The sequence below is a fragment of the Anoplophora glabripennis genome, unplaced genomic scaffold (genome assembly GCF_000390285.2).
Source record: "Anoplophora glabripennis isolate ALB-LARVAE unplaced genomic scaffold, Agla_2.0 scaffold142, whole genome shotgun sequence".
In the NCBI taxonomy this organism is placed as follows: Eukaryota; Metazoa; Arthropoda; class Insecta; order Coleoptera; family Cerambycidae; genus Anoplophora; species Anoplophora glabripennis.
This window is the reverse complement of record NW_019416275.1, coordinates 810693-831505: the sequence shown is the minus strand read 5'-3', so window position 1 is coordinate 831505 and position 20813 is coordinate 810693.

Here is a 20813-nt window from a genome sequence, read left to right as displayed (position 1 = left end):
AAATATTTTACAAGGCATGTAATTTAGATACCAAAGTTAAGGTCAATATTGTCTATATACTTGTAAGATCACAATTTGCCATGTTGTACTTATGATGAACAAAATGTACTATTATGTGTTGTTGGACGCCTTTATTTTTATATGTTGTTATTGATATGAGACTCACTCAGCGTGTGGGTTCCTTTTTTATTTATTTTTATCTGGATTAGAATTTTTATATTGTTTTCTTACTCTAATTTTTCTTTAAATGAAAGATAAGTTGTATGTTACAAATTTCGATATATTACAATATGATTTTATGGATTATTGGTTTTTACAATAAATTGATAACTGTTATACTTCTTACACTAGATCAATAAAACAAAAAATTGACCCCCTAAATTCCACTGTTACAGTGCATAATAGTGTTTTATACTGTAAGTATTTAAATTGATTGACAATGAAATTGCGCATTAATTAGGTATACATAAATGCAGTGAAATTTTTAATGTAGAAATTTTTATAGCGCTTTATTTTCAAATTTGCAAATTTGTTTAGCAAATTGTGTCGACACTTACGAGCGTAGCGTTATTGCTGGTAATTTAATCTGCATGTAACCGCGCTGCACTGTACATCATCCTGCACTGGTCTGGAGTTTCCTCGTTGAAACGCCGTCACGCCACAAAGATATCCGAAGTTTCCCTGGATGTTTTACTGGACTCCTTACAGATGAAATCTGCACTGCACTATTCTTTTATTAGGTTTCACTTGTCACTTTTTATTTATTATTGTTAACCTTGTTCAAATTTGTTGTTTCACAATTACTTATGTTGATGTTGCTCAATGAATTTTCGATCTTATGAAACTTCAACTAATTTGAATTTCGGACTTTTGACAGCTGTATCTGTCCGTGACATTTCTCCACCAAGATGGCTTGATAAGTATGACTTTTTCACTAGCTTGTTGATTTGTATTGATTGCAATTGTTTATTCTAGGAGCAAACTAGCGATGTTACTGCTACAGGTAAACATGGAAGACTGGCTACCTCGCGCCCGGGGATTAGTTTTAATAAACGTGAAAAAACAAGTGAATGTGTCTATGACAATAATAACAAACATTTTTGAAATTTTATTTGCATGAAATTTACATTTTCATCTTCCTTGAATTTTTCTGCATCTATTGACACCAATTGCACGTTTCTAGGTTAACTTAAAAGTCATGCCAAAATTTTACTTATATTTACAAATTTCAACTAAATTTTGATAAATATCTTAATACTCAGCATGTCTGTCTGTTCAATGTATTTAGTAGTATTTAGTACAACCTTTTTAACACCTTTTATACAGTCTTTACTCGTTTTCAGATGTAAACGAAAGAAAATTTCTAAGTGCTCCGGTCCATCAAGTATTAATAAAATCTACACAACTATTTGAAGTTTGGTTGGAGTCTAAACACAGTTTATGAAGTTATGAGGGTCTTTTACATTCTGCACATATGATTTTGCAGTCCTACTACACTTCTACAATTAAAAATTAACAAATTCTAACGGAACAACAAATGTAAACATTTAAATGATACATAAAAGTTTTCACAGATGCATAGATTAATTCCACACATACATTCTGGTCATAGGTATACTATGCTTTGTTTATATACCAAGTTTATTTCATGAATCATTTTTTATGTGTGAAAAACCCTCATCATCGATGACTTGTCAAAATTCTACTATATTTTTAAATGTGTTCATGCCAGAACTTTTTATTGACATTTAATATTGTAATATGGTTCTTCACTGTTCTTTATAACATAATTGTGCTACATGAGTGCCGTTAAATAATTTTATGAATATACAAATTCAATTTTTGTCAAAATTTTGACAGTCGAGACGTTTTATTGTGAAAATTTAGTAACTACATCATTTTAACTTATACTATTGATAAACATCCTTCATTTAAATTCATTATATTCAATCTCAAAATTTGTATTTATTCGACAATTTTATGTTTCGGTTGCCGAGAAAAGAATCAATTAAGTTTTCAAATTTAATAAAACAATACATATTCTAACAAACATATTTACAAACATTTTTAATATTCAATTTGTCAATATTACATAGATCGAATTAAAAAATATATGTAGGTATATACTGAATAGAGAATTAAAATATATTAAAATTTAGTGTCACGTAATTAGCCAATGAATGTAAAAAATTGAAATTTTTTTGGGTCATAAATTATTTGAGAAGAGGGAGAAATTGTTCATAAAAATTAACTTGTTTTAGAATTTCTCCAAAAACGTTATTAAATGGAATAACTTATCTCTTTCATATCATGTATCTCATCACAAAAATTTCGAAAACTGTAAGGTATACGAAGTTAGTTAAACCTCCCATACACCTACAAACAAATTGTGCAAACGTAGGTTGTACAACAGGCTGTTGTGCAAACAAGGTCCCACATACACTATATGCACCTTTTTGCAAATTCCAGTTGCTTTTGTATTGTTTTAATGGTAACATGGCGTTATTCTATTATGTATTTATTTACTAATTCTTCTTTAGAGTAATTCATTTCACAATTAATACTGTCGCTTTTCTATTAAACCTTATGTGAATCGAGAATTTTCCAGATTATCATTTGACAGAAGCCTACTACGTTATTTTACATAATAGCTATTTGTAAACTTCGCATTTTTTCATAGAAATGAGATTTCATGAAAAACTAATGAATTTTGGTATAGGAGCAGGTATAGCAAAGTTGTAGAGAATTTAATTCTGCATCTGATGGTATCAAAATATACAGGGCGTAGCATTTAAAAAAAAATCGAGATTTTTCAATTTTTCAATTGGCAATTTTGACATGATATTTTGGCCACCCTGTATAACGCAGGGCCAGTTTTTGGAGCATGATTCGGAAGAGTCATCCTTACTAAACATCTGATAAAAAAATGGGCTTAGTAGCTATTAGTATAACCTGTCAGTATCAGAAAATGTAAGCAACCAATATCGACTAGAAAAACCTTTCAAGCGAGATATCTCAAAAACTGTGAATATTTGAATAGAACTATTCTACACAAAGTACCCTTTATTTTTTATGTAGAATCCGAAAAAAATATAAAAAATGCGTGTTTCCATTTAAAAAACCAACGTTGGTGTCTGTTCAGGAAAAGTGGAACACCCTGTATAATTGAATATATTTTTAATTTGTACATTCCGAGAAATGTGGCAACACAATAAAAAGAAAAATCCGAATATTCCTCATTTTAACATAGATATTGGACTTTCCCGCACTAGTGGGACACGCTGTATAAGACTATATTATTATTATTTCTATTTTATCAATTGTGTATTGTTTTAAATATTTCCTAAATAAACATACATAACAAGAATAATTTTCTGTTACTTTTCGAAACGTCCTCTCAATACCTTATTAAATAGAAATATATTCTTGAAATACGACCTTCTACATCTATGAAAATACTTTACTTCAAATATTTGTTCTTTTAACTGGTACCACGTTTTCTAAAGCAACAAAATAAGCCTATACCTATTACACTTCAAATATGAATGCAACCCTATTTTTAAAATGTACGATAAAGGAGAACTGACGTTTCAATTTCTTCTAAATATAATCTCTGAAGTGTTTCGAAATTCGAAACTAACAACTTCTTGTTACTCCAGAAACTGTTTTAATTTACATTTATATTTAAAATTAAACACGGCGCGGCTTAATTTGAATACACCGGGGAAATGTATTCAGTCTTAATTGATGTCAATACAGTCTTTAAGGAATGGAAAAGTCAAAATAAACAAGTCGAACTTTATTATCCTCGATATTTTTGCCAGAGTTGCTAAAGGTAACAAAAAATGTCATTAAAACTTCGACAAAGGAAAGATTAATGATTAAAGAATTCTTAATCATAATACGTCAGTCAGTGAGCAGAAATAAACAGCTCGAAGAGATGGAGAAAAAATTAATCGCTTTATTTTGATGTTCTTAACGACATATTAAGTTTTCCACGTCGGACGAAGTCACCTTATTGAAAAAATTGTAACAAAAGCAAAATTTCAGTTACTTTTGTGACTTATTTAACAATTCTAGTGGCGAAATTGAAAGAAATTCAATTTTCTTTTCAAAGATTTCGGGTGTTGTCGAACAAAAAGAAAGCATATATACTTGTAGTACTTACGTTAAAAATATCTGTTCACACGTTTTGACGCAACCAAACAAAAAGTGTTATATAGCATAGGACCCAACATGAACAGTATTTAACAAAAAAGAATAAAAAGCTTTGTAATTATAACTGTTTATAAATAATAACCATAGACAAAATAGACTGAACTGTAGAGGCAAGCCGGTGAAGCCTACCGTCAGCCCAACCTCAGCCCAGCTACCTCGCGCTCTCAGTCGCTGTTAGACATTCGATGAGTTAACATTGTTAGTATTTTATTAAATATATTGTTTTTATTTGTGCAATCATGGGGCAGTATATCGTTAACTATTGTAATAGCAGATCTGATCACAATAGTGCTGAAATTTCATTCTTTAGGTATAATTAATATAAAAATATTTTATGCCATTTCGACGGCTTCGCGCAGCATTCTCCATCTCACATGAACTTATTTCCAGTATTGGCTTCGTGTTTTTTAGTGCCACGTTATTAACTGAAGTAAATATATAGTCTCATATTATCAACCGACTATTTACAATTAGTTTCTTATCACAATTGGTGTTTATTTTCATGATGGCTATTAAAAGTAATTGTAAATATTGAACCCTCAATGTATAATTTCAGTAATAAACATACATTAATGTTAAATTACGGGTGATTAGTTACTGAATAAAATTGTATTAGGTACCCATTTTCTTGTTTTTATTCTCAGGTTTCCTAAGGAGGGTGGAAATGAAATTGGAAAGAGTCAAAGCTATTAAAGAAAAAAGATTGGACGCCCTCAAAATCGTCTCTTATATGTTTTTTACATTTTCAAGAGAAGTTTATTATTAATAATAAAAACGGCGCTAGAAATTTATCCAAAAATGCAGTGCCAATTTTAAACTTGCCAAGAGTGATAAGCAAACTGTCGTTTAAAAAAGAAAAATGACAATTTAAGAAATGGAAATAATAATATATTTTTTTAATAACTCCTACAAAAATAATTTAAATCATTGAAATCGACTAAAAGACAAATATTAAATAATCTAGCATTACTTACAGAACAATAAATCTGTATATTTAAATTATTTTCCTCCTTCTGATCACGAATCCGGTGTCAGAATTGAGCTATCACCTCACAGGAATTTCCTAACCTCAAAAAAAAAGGCGAAAAATGGCAAAACTTCACGAAAAAGAAAAAGTGCTAGGAAAAATACAAAAAATGTTTTATTCTATATTCAAATGTTCATTTAGATGGTTATTATTATTAAGACTCCGCCAAACGTGAATCCGCAGTCAGAATTGATAGTTATTTTTCTAACCTAAAAAAACGGTCCAATTAGGGTCAGACATCACGAATTTTCAAAAAATAACAGATTCGCGCCAAATTTGGTGTACGGGGGTTTTCGGGGTCACTGATCACGAATCCGAGATCAGATTTATAAAATTCGTTTTTAAAAATTTATTGTATTACCTATGTACTTTAAGAAGGTTAAAACATGATTGGGTACTCAGGTTATAAAGTAAACAAAAATATTACTGAATGAATTTCGCAATTCTGAATTCCTGGAATTCGTAATCAGCGACCCCGAAAACCCCCGTATACCAAATTTGACGCAAATGTGTTATTTTTTGAAAATTTGATCGGCCATCTTGTATCCGCCATCTTGAATTTTCTAAAATTGACCTCGGATCCGTGATCAGCGACCCCGAAAACCCCTGTACACCAAATTTGGCGCGAACCTGTTATTTTTTGAAAATTCATGATATCTGACCTTAATTGCCCCGTTTTTTCGAGGTTAGAAAAAGAACCACCAATTCTGACCACGGATTCACGTTCGGCGGGGTCTTAACCATATAAATAAACATTTAAATATAGAAAAAAAAGTTGTATTTTTCCTAGCACTTTTTCGTAAATTTTTGCTATTTTTGACCTTTTTTTGAGGTTAGGAAACTCCTGTGATTTGATAGCTCAATTCTGACACCGGATTCGTGATCAGGAGGCAAAAATACTACGGATAACATACATATATGTCGCATGATGAGTACAAACAACTTTTTTTTGCGTTATATTATTAAAATAGTAATGTCTGGTCCAGACGCTAGGTTTTGCATAAGGTATTACCTGCGCAGTTCAAGATATTGCAGACGAGACTTTGCTTGTGGACAGGAAAACTATGAAGTTTTGAGAACTGCGCGGAGACGGTACACCACATGGGAAAATTGAGGCGATGAGCATAGTTATCCACCAACTGCGCAAATAAGTCGGTGCGGGTAGACGTTCATTCCGTTTTGTGGTACGTTTTATCATTTGAATTGTCGCAAAATGGTAGATTTTCGTCAACGATCCCGTGAGTTTCTGACAGAATCTTATTGACTTGTATAAAAGTTTCCCGTTTCTTTGACATGTGAAATTAGCGGGATATGGTGACAGAAACAAAAAGAGCCAGGCATGTTTCTATCCTTACATTACTATTTAATGCATTTGTCAGGGCGAAGTTAGAATACGCTTCCCTTATCTGGAATATGAGGTTCACATTTCTAACTTGGAGAAGGTTCAGAGAAAATTTGTCAAATATCTCAGTTTTCGAATTGATCATGCTTATCCGCCTCAGGGTATTCCGCAGTTAGAACTGCTAAATAGATTTAACTTTAAAGAGTTGGTCTTGCGTCGGGTCTATTTTTCCATACTTTTTCTGTATAAACTGTTGTCCTCGTAAATAGATTGCCCTGACATTTTGAGTAGTATTTACTTTAATATTCCTGGTGTTCGAACTCGCTCAAATGTATTATTTTATTTGTCAACTCCGAGAACAAATGTTCTTAAACATTCTCCAATTTATCAAATGTGTACATATTATGTAAATGATTATAGTACCAAATTTGATATTTTAAACTGTACCGTCAGTAATATAAGACGTTGTATTTTAAATTTAGATTTATAACCTAACCATCATTTTATATGTTACAATTTTAAATTATTTATAATATTTTATTAAACTATTTTGTGTTCACTTTGTCGTTATGTAATTCAGCTTGTATTTTCAAATCTATTTTTCATGTATTATGTTTTTTTATGTAATCGTTTATTGTTTCTCCTGCCCTTTAATTGGATTTGTATCTGTCTGGGCAGCTGTACTTCAAATAAATTAAATAAATAAATTATATATTATTACAATTAATTCAACTAATCAGCCATCGCATTATTTCAAGCGTAGACGAAACGGCTTGTCATTGGTCATTGTAAACGAGTCAATCGAATTTTCGTGTCTTTAATACCAGGCGGTATAGGTCTAGCCTGCTATTGTGGAAAATTATTCGAACATGATACCCGAGATGTAGTTCAGCAACATCAAGTGGCTCGCTAAACAGACCTCTACGGGAGCAATATCCATATTATTTTCAGAGGGTTCAAGCAATTGTTCACCAAAATTTTTCAACGAAGTTGAATTCTTGTAGGTGGTTTATAAATAGTATCTACAATAACCTTCATTTTGCTGGTAAAATCTTAATAACCGACGAGGCGCGCGTTTTTATATACAGTTCGGCTTGTTTCATTTGGGCGATGAAGGTAGGGTGCATACTGAGGGCGTGGGAGGGATCCGAAGAGCTCATTTCGTTTCGACGCTCATGGAGTAAACGCTGCCCACTCTCGCAAAAAGTAAAGAAGCCCACATCAAAATTTCAAATAAAGTTTTAAATGAGAAAAGTAGAGAAGTTATAAATAATATAGTAATAAAGAAATGAGTACATCTTATGTAAATAATTGTGTTTTAATGCATTTAAAATTAATAGGGGATAGAAGGTTTTCCTTCAGTTTCCACCTACCGATCCTCCAAATAGTTAAAGTCTAACTTTTTATATTAGTCCAGTAATTAGGTGCTGTAAATTACTTTTAGTTGGAAAATTTTGCGGAAGTTTTGATATTCTACAATTTTACGTATTTTGAGCTTTTCATTTCAAATTTTTCATTTGCCACCTCATATCTTTGCCTCCATATAGTAATAAATTGGAAAGAAGGTGATGTTTCGTTACTCGTTGCTTTTACAGCAAAAAGAGTTATGTAACAAATTAAAGATCAGGAAATAAGGGGTCACCATTTAACGTACAATGAAAAGTAATACCCATTTCCACACCACCATGAAGTAGAGTATATGGTGCCTTTTTTTTCTGTGGTTTCCCCAGTAGGCCTAATGAAAATGAAATTACAATAACTTCTTTCACTTTGATACCCCTGAGGGACCAGCTCTATCGATATTTTTGATAGTTGAAGGCCACGAAATCTTACAGTCGTGTGGAAATCAATTCTTCTGGCGCAGTAGCTTCTCTAATTTCTGTATCAATTTCATTACACAGTGGTTCTAAGATCGCATCAGTGTCTTCATCGTCATCACTATTGAGCAAATTATAGAACAGTTGAGCCCTGCTTTCCTACATTCACATGTTCCCCGACAACTTTTCTTTCATTTACAAGAAATTAGTTTAAGAAGAACTGGAGCAGGTGCTTGGAGTGTAGTCAGAGGTACAAGACCATTTTTGTCTTTCTTCCATCCTTATTGATCTGCAGGTTTATCGCTACCAATCCATTGCTGTACCTCGCGATACGTTCGAATCGAATGTTGTTTTGCTGCTGCTTCTGTAAGAGGCAATGAAGCCATGTTAAATTTATTCCTGTATGCTGATTTTATGAAGCATTGGTACCTATAAGTGTTGAGAGGTATAAATTCCTTTTTATTATAGCCGTAAAGTCTGAGAAGAAAATATTCTCCAACTTTAACTACACTTTCTTTGTCAGCATATTTTTCTTTAAATACTTTTGTAACTTCGTGAAGATTAGGGTTTTTTTGCAACACATTAAGTCAATGGTCAACTGTCGCATCTGAGCGGTAGGTGTAACACATTAAATGCGTATTGTTTTACATTTTACGTACTTTGTAATTCTCGTACGTGAAAACGCTTAGTTTTATGAAAAAAAATGATAGAGACCTATTTTGTAGAGAAAATTGTGCAGTTTAATTTATTACAAAATATTTTTTTTTGTAAAATCAACCAGAAACAAGAAATACACAAAAATTGGTTTCAGGTCACTTCTTTCTTTGAATAGCGGCACCAGCGGCAAAGATACGAGGTGGTGGCAAAATAGAAAATCGAAAAAAAAACAATTCAAAATACACATAATTACCAAATACCAAAACTTCCGCAAATTTTTTCAGGTAAATTCACGTGGTTACTGGACTTATGTAGCATTATTTATTTGATTGCGTAAAAGAAATACTGCTACTAAAATTAGAATACTACGGAGTTCGTGGCAAAGCAATTATTCCAATCATATTTGACTGACATACGGCAATATGTCTGTGTTAATAACTGTGAATCTGCTTTAATACCGGTTAAGACTGGTGTCCCTCAAGGTTCAGTTTTAGGACCTATACTATCCCTTATTTATATTAATGACTTACCTATTAACATTCGTAATTATTCTTTTATTCTCTTTGCAACCTTGTTAACCCGTGATAAGCACAGCAGAGACAGTCTAAATCTCGCGAATGCCTGATTTTCAGCAAATAATTTAAAATTAAATATTAGTAAAACAAACTTCATAACTTTTAAAACTAGTAAAAATTCAGAGAAGTCTAAACCAGTTAATTTGCTTGGTATTACCCTTGACCCTGGTTTAACTTGGATACCTCATATCAATAAACCATGTTCAAAACTAGCTACTCAGATATTCTTTATGAGATAGATAAGACCATTTGTCACTAATAATGTAATGAAAATGATTTTACCTACGACCACTACTGTAAATACTTAAAAACACACCGTCTGCGATCAATGTAAGATTCCTATTACGTACGGTAAAAAAATCGCACAGTTTTCCTAGCAACCGCCTATCAACGGTCAATACAATACTGTTTGTATTGACCGTTGCTAGGCGGTTGCTAGGAAAACTTTTTTTACCAAGCTGTGCGATTTTTTTACCGTACGACGTAATAGGAATCTTGCATTGATCGCAGACGGTGTGTTTTTAAGAATTTAAAGTAGTGGTCGTAGGTAAAGTATAGTACGTAATACGTGGTGTAATGCAATTACGCACTCATAGAATTACGCACTCGCCGCTACGCGGCGTCGTGCGTAACTTTTCCATTCGTGCGTAAAATGCTTTTTACAACACTTATTACGTAATATACTATATTTTTCATTAATACATAGTAATTTAACCTATGGTGTAGCATTGTGGGGCAACTCTAGTGGTTCATATAGAGTTTTTGTGTTACAAAAAGCAGCTGTTCGTCTACTTGCGGGTGTCCCTCCCAGCAAGGAGATATTTCTCAGATATAAAATTCTACCACTGACCTGCCTATACCTACTTGATTCGCTTCAACTCGTTCATTCCAATTTATGTAATTTGCAATCTCATGGCGATATACATCAATATAACACTAGGCACGCTGGAAATCTGGTTGAATCTTATTCGCGTATTACCCTAACTAAACGTAACAAACTTATAATTAGTCTGTTCAGCAAGTTTGATCATTTTTGTAGACGAAAACAGATTAAAAACATGTCTCAAAAGACCTTTCATAGGTTTACGCAATCATTTCTTTTAAATCATTATTATTATTATTATGATCATCATCATCATCATCTATTATTTCGAGGGGTATTCAAATTGGTACATCGAGGTTAAGGTTAACATACCGTTATTTCTTTCAAATATCTGTTCGCCCAGTAGGCGAGAGACGTCATGCTTTCATAGTACCTGCGAAATTGCAGGTCGCTTGCTACTAATATGGCTCATATTAAATGACTTGGATGGTGAGCAACATTGACTGTGCACAGATGCGGCCACTATCTGCGTTTGATGTTCACTTACCTCCATATCCGAGTAAAGCAGCAGGATACAGATTATAAATCTAGTGGATTTAAGTCTGACGATCGAGCGAGCCAATGAATAGGTGCAACGGTACCTCTACTAATCTGTTTTTGTGAAAAATGTTGGTGTAATCACCTTCTAAGTTCCCTTATCAAATGAGGTGAAGGTATGAACACCATGTGCCTGCGTTTTTCTAATACATCTCAGCATCTAGTGCAATATTACTTTTTAAAATCAATTACTCGCAAACGGTTCGTTTTACCAATTTCGAGCAAGAATACGTTTTTATATAGAAAACTACGATTTTTTTTTTGTGTAGGCGATTCCTGCAAAAAGTCGAGATTAAACAATTAGGAGTGAAAAAATGAACCCTAATACTCTAATCAGCCAAAAGAGCAATTATTTTACACATGCCATTTATCCACGTTTAATAAAAAAAATGGCTGACAGCTTATATCTCCAAAATTAGAACAACACTGCATATAGGCAAATAGGGATGAACTAACATCATTTCATCTCTAGAATACTCAAAACAACAATTAAACATGAAAACACATTATCTTCAATGCGCCCACCAGTATGAATATTTACAGTATTGTCATTTCATTTTGGGCACATTGTACATTATCAGGTGAAAAAGACAATCCAGAAACGAAAATCCGCTCTACATTGACTCCTTTTCAATCGATTAATTTGATGACAAAATCCATTATTCCGTCAAAGAGATTCCTGAAAATCCAGGCCGCTGAGCGCGACTAGGCGCAGTTCCCGAGGAATATATATTTGTTTTCTTACTGCTGCAGTGTGTTTTGTAGCCATTCACTGGAAAGTAGGGGAACACTTCGGTATACATTCGATGTTTATACACCCCTCGTTGCGTATTAAACGTGTCCCCGCCCCTGTTGCTTCCCACCCTCCCTAATCGCCCTAGGTGCTCGGGGACCATTCAGGATAAGTGACAAGATTAACACCGGAGCAGCTGGAATTGCTCGCGACTACTAGCTGATGCTAAAATTAATACAGGCAGGACGGGACGTCGACGTTTTTACGCCGTTGCAGGATGTGGTGTAGCCGCAATGAATCTGAAATCCCATTTCAGCTGCAAAAAGCAGATGTTAATATTATCTGGTGGTGGTAACGGTTTTCAGTTCGTTGCAAAAACGTTGCGCGCTACAAACTCCGTGTTTTGAGAATGTTTTTGGATGAAACTGCCTCTATAATTTTCCCTTTTGCTGGAAGAAATAAATGTAGTCAAATAGAACGACGAACAAATTGAACTGCGATTGTGGAAAATTATATACGGTGTGAAAGAAAAGTGTGGAATAAATTCATCATTTCGTATATTAAAAACACATTTTTTCGTCTACGCCGCCTCATCCACATCTTCAATTGTTTTGCGTGTGATGACGTCATCGTATTTTTTTAATACAATTTATAATTATTGTCTTCTTGTAGAATATAACTTCCTCAATTCAACAATATACAGTGGGAGTGGGTCGTTCTTAGTAAGCATTCAACCCCCTAAATATATGGTAAAAAATCGATAGCCTTAATATTAACCATGATAAATAACACAGCCCCACAAAAAAAAATAGTGGGAGGTCGGAAAGACAGGAGCATATGTTTTTGGGGTCGTTGAATCCGAATCCGGTGTCCATTTGACCCGATTAGCTCTGGGTTGAGGTCAGTTCAAGGTCAATTTAGGGAATCAATTGCCAACAAAGTAAACCAATATATTTATACGTTTTTGAGGTCGCTGAATCTGAATTCGGGGTCAGTTTGGCCTGATCAGGTCTCCTAAATACTATTTAATTCTAATAGAAGAACGATTAATCAACATACGAAAGATTCTTATAAAAATTTGTTTGGTTTTGAACCCCAAATCTTTGAAGGATTTGATTGGGTTTGAGGAGTAGGAAGAAATATTTCACCAAGATGTTAAGGAATAATATAATCGGGGTGATAATGAATTATTGCTGATGTGCTAGTGATACTAGTGACAATGAATATATTCTAAATCCCATTGTGAAGAAAACAGGAACAATGTCCCAAGAAAAAGTAAATGATCTTGCACTATCAGCAATGTCCTCAAGTTATATGTTTGTGGTATATCTTATGTTCTTTTCCTGTTTATTGTAATTTTTCTACTCGTGGAAAAAAATTAAAAAATTATTAAAGAAATCTCTGTGCCTACCAAATGATTAAGGGTTATTATAGTATATTTTTGTCGAAAACTTACACTGGTAGTAGTAGACAAGTGAAAAATTTTATTTTATATATTTTTATAGAGTATTTGTTCAAAAGAGTGCCAATATGTGCGCTTTCCGTTTGATGCAGTTTATGGCCAAAACATAAATTGAACTATAAGATCCAGTGCTAGCCACTAATGCAAGAACAGGGTAAGTTACACGTCACTTATCCCCTTTTTGCACCACCTATGCGCTGGTATTTTTGCTCTTAGTATTTGTCCTAGACATTTAATCATCCTAAGTGTTATTACTTTTGTAAGTATTGGACTAATAATTTTCGATATTTATTCACCTCTTCCATCTGGGGTAAATTTGAAAATGAAACATAAATAATACACTTACATATGCATTCTTACGTCATAAATAAATCGTAATAAATAAAAAAATAATTAGTCTACAATTATTGGAATTTCGTAAAAGCTTTTTTCGTTATCAAACATTTTTTAATTTGATTTGTTAGTTTAAATTTGTTTGTTTTTGTCTACTTTCGTAACTAGAGATACAGTTTGTACGATATTTGTTGAGATAGAATTCCAAGAAGACCCCTGTGTCACTTTCATTGAATTAACCGCTTTCGACATCCGAAGTAGAAACATAACACAATGGTGGCGTGCGTTCACCGTAACAGCTTATAATGCAGCTTACTTAAATATATGTTTTTGTTTATTCCTTTTTTTGTACCAGCGTGTTTATAATGTTTTATATTATTGTCTTCTAGTTTATTTGTGATTTGAACTCTACTGTACTGTATACGAAATAAAAAAGAAATATAGTAAAAAAAATCTACTTTATATATATTTTTAGTTTATTATGTATTCTAATTTTTTTGAAAATTGTTACAGTATATGCGATAAAATCTTACAGTAGTTCCTATACCTAACAGAATTCTTGAAATTCTATTTCAACAAATATTGTACGGAGTGTATATGATGTATGTTGGACCCACTCAAGTATTTGGGCTAGCCTCTAAAGAATGGTAAGATATCACAAACTGATGCGTTTTCCCACGATCCGGTTATTTTTTATTTATTTTGAGGGAGAAATTTTTGAAAAAAATATTGACTTTTTGTACATTAATTAAAGGCTCATTTTTATACTTTATTTAATCAGCTTCCTGAAGTAAAAAATAAATAGAGATGATTTTTAGTAACATTTGAAGGTTAATATGTGGCGTAATTGATTTTTTTAATTGACGATGCATAGTAATATAACAATTCCACAATTATTAGAAAATGCAAGGCAAGAAACGTTCAATAGGTTTTCTTATTGCGTGCAAGAAAATGGTTATAAATATGAAAATTTTAATTAATTAACTTGTTTTATAAATTGTTTTAAAAGTAAAGAACTGTATAGGTATGCTGATATATCCGACGAATCATTTGTATCAATATTAACCTAAACCAAACCATTTAAGAGATAAATGGAGAAGCTATTCACATATCAATTTTTATTTATTACCTTCTGAAGATAAATACGTAGATAAAGTATCATAGTCGTACGTTGCAGAATGAAAAAAAGTATGTTCCTCAAGAATCTGGCAAAAATTGCAGGAGTTCTACTTACAAAAAAAACGATGACGTCATCACATACTTACATTTGAACGTGAAAGAGACAGGAGTACATGAAAAAGTGTTTTTTAATGGAAAATCGGCATTTCCAAGGAAACGCCAAGTAACCGTAATAGTTTCGGTAATTTGATTAGAATGCCCACTATGGTGATTTCAAAAAAGTTAAAAGTTTCAAAGTTTGTATAATGTCAAGCACTCTAATGTTACTGTTAGTTGTCTTATGTAGAAAATTATATAAACGAATTTTATGGGAACACTAATTGTAACCTTTGTAATTATAAACAAAATAAACATTATGGGACGACTGGTATCCTCATAATTTTTCTAATGAATCAGAACTAGGGGTCGCCATAATCAACTTTGTTTTGTTATTAATACAATTTATAAGTTTCAGATTTAAGATAGTCGCTTTTTTTTCTTTACGAGTGCCGAGTAAGGCGGAATATCAACCACCTAAGGACTAGGAGAAATTGTAGACATATATTGTGGAACAGCCAAATGGAATAAATTTAGTATCTCAATTATTATGTATATTTATAAAAAAAAAATCCCGAGAATTCCGGGAAATACGGATATGTGATACCTCAATTTGACGGATCTTTTCATTTTCTATTTCCTATGTTGTTCATATTTATTGTAAAAGTATATGGTCTGCTTGACCAAATTCGTTACAAAATTTGTTCCTGCAGGTTAGCAAAAATAATTTCAGTATTCATTTTCAACACTATAAACTAAAAAGAAAACATAAAAACTTCAAAATTCTTTATCATCAATATCATCATCATCAATGCCGCAGCTACATGCTATTTAATGGTACATGGTACAGTAGAATAAACTCCATAGATAAAAAGAACAGCTCCTCCATCAAATGCGATATTTTTTACCATATCCCAATTATTTTTACTCCAATGGTGACTATTTAATTTGTTATATTTTCCTTTGTCAATTTTATCGTCACTTTCCTTTTCTGATTATTGTCTTTATCTTATGTGCTAAATAACAATAATACTCGTAAGATATCGATCGGTTGGATCTTTTTTACCTTATAATCAAACATTTTTTTATTAAAAACAACTGTGGAGAAATTTAAAAATCCTGTTGATGCAAAACTGTTACAACAAGTAAATGAAATCAAAATAAAATGAATCCACCTCATTTTCTTCTCTGTATTGGAAAATGTTTATCAACAAAACATTGCTTTGTATCTACTGGCACAAAATGGTAATAAGTTAAAAAGTTTATTCCACCTATACTAGGCATGCTTTCGTAGTATTTTTAAATTAATAGGTCACTTCGTGGAAGCAATGATACTTAAGACGTGACATATGGCAAATGTTAGATGGGTTATAACGAGCGTTTAAATAAAAATGTGGTCAAGTTGGTTCTGAAAATTTGGACGTAGGGCGTAGCGTATAGCAAATGAACTTAAACGTCATCTGTCAACGCGCTATATCGCCGCTATCAATTTGAATATTTTCGTTTTAAAAAGCGTTTAAAATGGTGTTTTCTCAAGAACAAAAAGTGTTTATCATAGAGTCCTACTTTAGAAATGGACGCAAGATTGATGGAATATGGAAGTATTCTATTGAGGAATGTTTCATAGAATTTCAAAATCAATTTCCCGGCGTTGTTGAGTACAAAATTTTTCAAAGTGCAGTTCAGCGTTGTGTTAATGTTTTTCGTGAAACGGGCAGTGTAACAAGAAAAGAAGGAAGCGGCCGACCTAAAAAGCGGACTGAAGAATTAAAAGAAAATGTCCAACAAATAATGGAAAATGCGCCAAGAACTTCTGTACGTGTTTTATCACAAATGGTGGGAGTATCAGTCGGTACCTGCCACACAGTGTTAAAAAAAGATTTGCGTTTGTTCTCCTATCGTTTAACTTGTCAGCAAGAACTTCATGAAGTTGATTTTCCGCGACGGGCTGTATTTTGTGAATGGTTTTTAAACAACTACGGTGAACTTCATAATATCACCTTTTTTTCTGATGAAGCCTGGTTTCATTTAAGTGGTTACGTAAACTCACAGAATATGAGAATGTGGTCTTCTGAAAAACCAGATAACTTTTTTGTCGAGGGCCCTCTACACGCTCAAAAAATTGGAGTTTGGTGTGCTCTCAATCGAAGGAGGATTTATGGACCTATTTTTTTTAATGGTACTCTTACTGCGCAAAGGTATAGAGAAGAAATTATCGCTCCTTTTGTTAACCAGCTGGAAGAAAACGAAATTACAAACTTTTACTTTCAACAAGATGGCGCAAGGGCACATACGGCAGGCGAGACGATGAATATGTTGAGGGAAGTTTTCCAAAATCGACTAATAAGTCTCAATGCTGAACATGAATTTCCACCGAGGTCATGTGATATTACGCCGTGTGATTTCTTTTTGTGGCCTTACCTTAAAAACACTATTTTTGAACTGCCTATTCCTGATTTAAACCATCTGCAGGCTCGACTTATAGACAAGATTCGTGAAATTAACAATACCCCGAGCATCTTAGAAAATGTCTTTAATTCTTTGAGGAACAGGTGTGAAAAGTGCTTGGAACAAGGAGGGGGACACTTTCAGCAGCTGCTTTAATTTATTGTTATAACAAGGAGGGGGACACTTTCCGCAGCTCCTTTAATTGTTTGTTATTGTTATCACGATTATTCTTTAAAATAAAGTTATATAGTCATTAACGTTATTGAAACTGACAGCTGCTATACAGCTCGTTGAGAAATGAGGTTAAGTTGGTCGCTATAAGCTACTCCCTACGTCCAATGTGTCAGAGCCAACTTCGACCACGTTTTTATTTGAACGCTCGTTATATTATCACCCACGTTCAAACCATGTCTGTAAACACTAAGTTCGGTGTTTGGTGATTTTCGTAAAAAATAATCTTACCTATATGTTGGATATTAGTGGTGTAATTTAATGTCAGGTGCATGCTTAGCATGGGGTAGTTGCTTCCGGCAATATCAATAGTTAAAATGTTTGTAGTGTTAAAACAATACCGTTATCTCTGTGAGAACGAATTAAGGCTATTTCGTATAATTTTTAGATTGAAATGATGTTGATATAACCCCGTGGTAGACATGTAATACTTGAAATGTTTAAATTTCTACCTTTTATTATTTCAAAGGTATTAAAATAATACTTTAATAAAATTCCATTTTTCTAGCGACATATCAAAGTTACAACAAATAGTTCTCTCTTATCGCTTTCGATAACCCCATAATGAATATGATGTAATATTCATGCAGATTTTGCAGATGATTTTCTGTCCAAAAGCAGAAAAAAAAGTTATATGAACTTAAGTCCTCAAATTATTCATCCTTGACATACATAGCGATAAAGCAGTTATAGTTCTTTTAGCTAATCTCTTTTATTTAATACATTTGTGGGTACACAGTGATCCATTCTTAAGCATTACATCAAGAGCGCCAGCCTGACGCCCCCCGGATGCATCAGAGTTTCAGGAAGGGTCTACGGCGAATTGGCGCTGGCGACCAGATGCTTACTCGATACCTACGAACGACTCCACACACAAAAACTCTCCAGCGAACGCTCGATTCGACAACACGTCTTTTTCACCAACGTTGTTTTCAATAAAAATACTTTTATTTTTCCGTTGGGAGAGAGAGTAAATCTCACATTCTTCATGATAATCTACTCACATTTGGTACATTAAACACTTCTTTAAAGGCCGGCGGAATATACGAAATAATCGAAGTAATCTACACTTCTCGACTCCCATCGATTCTCTTTGATATTACGACACAAACTCTTCCTTTGATAAAATACTTTATACTCTAATATTTTGATGTAGTATATTCAACTGTTTGGCGCCAATCCAAATGGCAGGAAACGTAAAACAAATTAAAATAACCAAAAAATAATAAAATTTTATAAAAATTTGTATAAAGGACCCAAGCTCATATGATTTATTTTATTTCAGTGAAATATGGCTATATACTGACTTGAAATAAAATGAATTCTATAAAAATATTCTCCTTGTATATCAACTGACTTCTTACTCCCAACGTAATTGCTCCTCATAATATTTACTGCTTTCTTTCTACCCACTATTAAATTTCTTATATTATTAAATATTTCATTATAAACTTTTTTATCTATACCATTTCAAATTTAATTAAAATTGTCTCGTAAAACTAAGTTTCCAACAAGCATAAAATGGTTGAGAACCAATTTTTTAAGTATAAAAGAGCTGTTATTTCACTTTTTGTTTTAATGACACCTATAATTTTCATATTGTTTGGAGCTTTAAGTGACTATTAACTCTTCATATTGGCTATTCCGCTAGAATATGAAAAATTTGTGCAAAATGATATTAGAAAATCAAATTGATCCAGAATTTGGTTCGCTTTTAGTCATAAAGTACTCGAGTTTTCTCATTTTGTAAATGTGCGTGATTCTTTACTTCGACGAGCTTGTTTATGTGTTGATGAATGAGGTGACACATCGAATAGTTACTTTAATGTATCCCGTGAGAATACGACCTATCATTTCCTATTGACTCCAGCAATATTTGTTAAGTAAGATCAGTATTTGTTTACGCTTTATGTAATAAGATTGTTTAAAAAATAATTTTCAAGTTCGTAAAAACCTTGTATCTTTAAAATTATTTATATTGAATTTACTAATTGCTAGATTGAAAGTGTGTCAATTTAAATGATGCAAGGAATACCACTAAATCCTTTATTTCAAATGTGAAACAAGTGGCTCAACACAACGACTGCAGTTAGACAAAATAAGTCAAGTTTGCAAAACCTGCCATTGTTTTATAAATTTTTAATTGAATAAAGTTCCATACTTCCGTATTGTACAGTATGCCGGCGGCTGCCTTTTAAACAGCAGCTATGCTTCAGCTTTGAAGTGGTTGTGGTAATTTATTTATTATTCTCATTTAAACTTTTCAGCTCAAAAACTACCTAATTTTTTTTACATGAAATATTCAGTATGTTAAAGTTGTTAGACTATTCAGAGTTAGAACATGATAGTCCACCAAATTGTTCCATTCAGAGTTAGAGTTCAGTTCATTATTTATAAAGTTATTAAAATTTGTCTCTCCAAATTATCGTAAAAAAATGCTAGGTCTTTGGTCATATTTTGTCAACAAATATAGATTTCTGTTTACCTGGATATTGTGGAAATTCCACAAACGAATCCGGAAAAAAACCCTCAATAGAGCCTGGGATTTACTTTTCTGAAGTTATTTATTTGTGGCATAGTTTCCATTTTTTTCTTTATTTTTTGGGTATTTTGCCACCTTTTTTAAATTTTTTCACAGGTGGCAACTACCCAAAAAATAAGGAAAAAAATGGAAACTACTTTCTCCATTAAATAATCAAGGGTAGCTACAAAGTATCGAAAGGCAACGAATACGCTTAAATTCTGGGCGTATACTGGCTAGAGACTTGCGCTCTAGTTACATAACTGTGAGATTTCAGAGTAGACGTTCGATCACATTTCAGCAAACTTGCTATCCGGAAGGTCCGGGCATATTTCCTAACTGGATTTGGGCGTTCCATTGCTATTGACTTCCCCATCCGTCGTGGAATATGGCTGTTAATTTAGATTATTTAGAATCTCCTAAATAATACTACTATTGTTATACATACAACAACATTTGCTTAAAAACTTGGTTTTACATATGAAAAATATGAATGGAGTAGGATAAAGTAGTTAGTTCTCGTTTGGCAACTCTATTTTTAAAAAGAGCTAAATGTTATACAGAATTTTTTTGTTCACAACTAAATCTCCATTATGTACTTAGATATAGAACGATACACATTTTATACGTGAATCCATATCGTTAACGCATTATTGTTTTCCCGAAAGACATATTTGCAACCACTGAAATGACGTCATTTTTCAAAGCGTTAAGACCTTATTAATCTAGGTTTCTAGGTCCTAGGTAGTAATGCCTACTTCATTCCACTAAATATGTTTGCGACAATCGAATGAAAAGGACCAACTAACGCAAT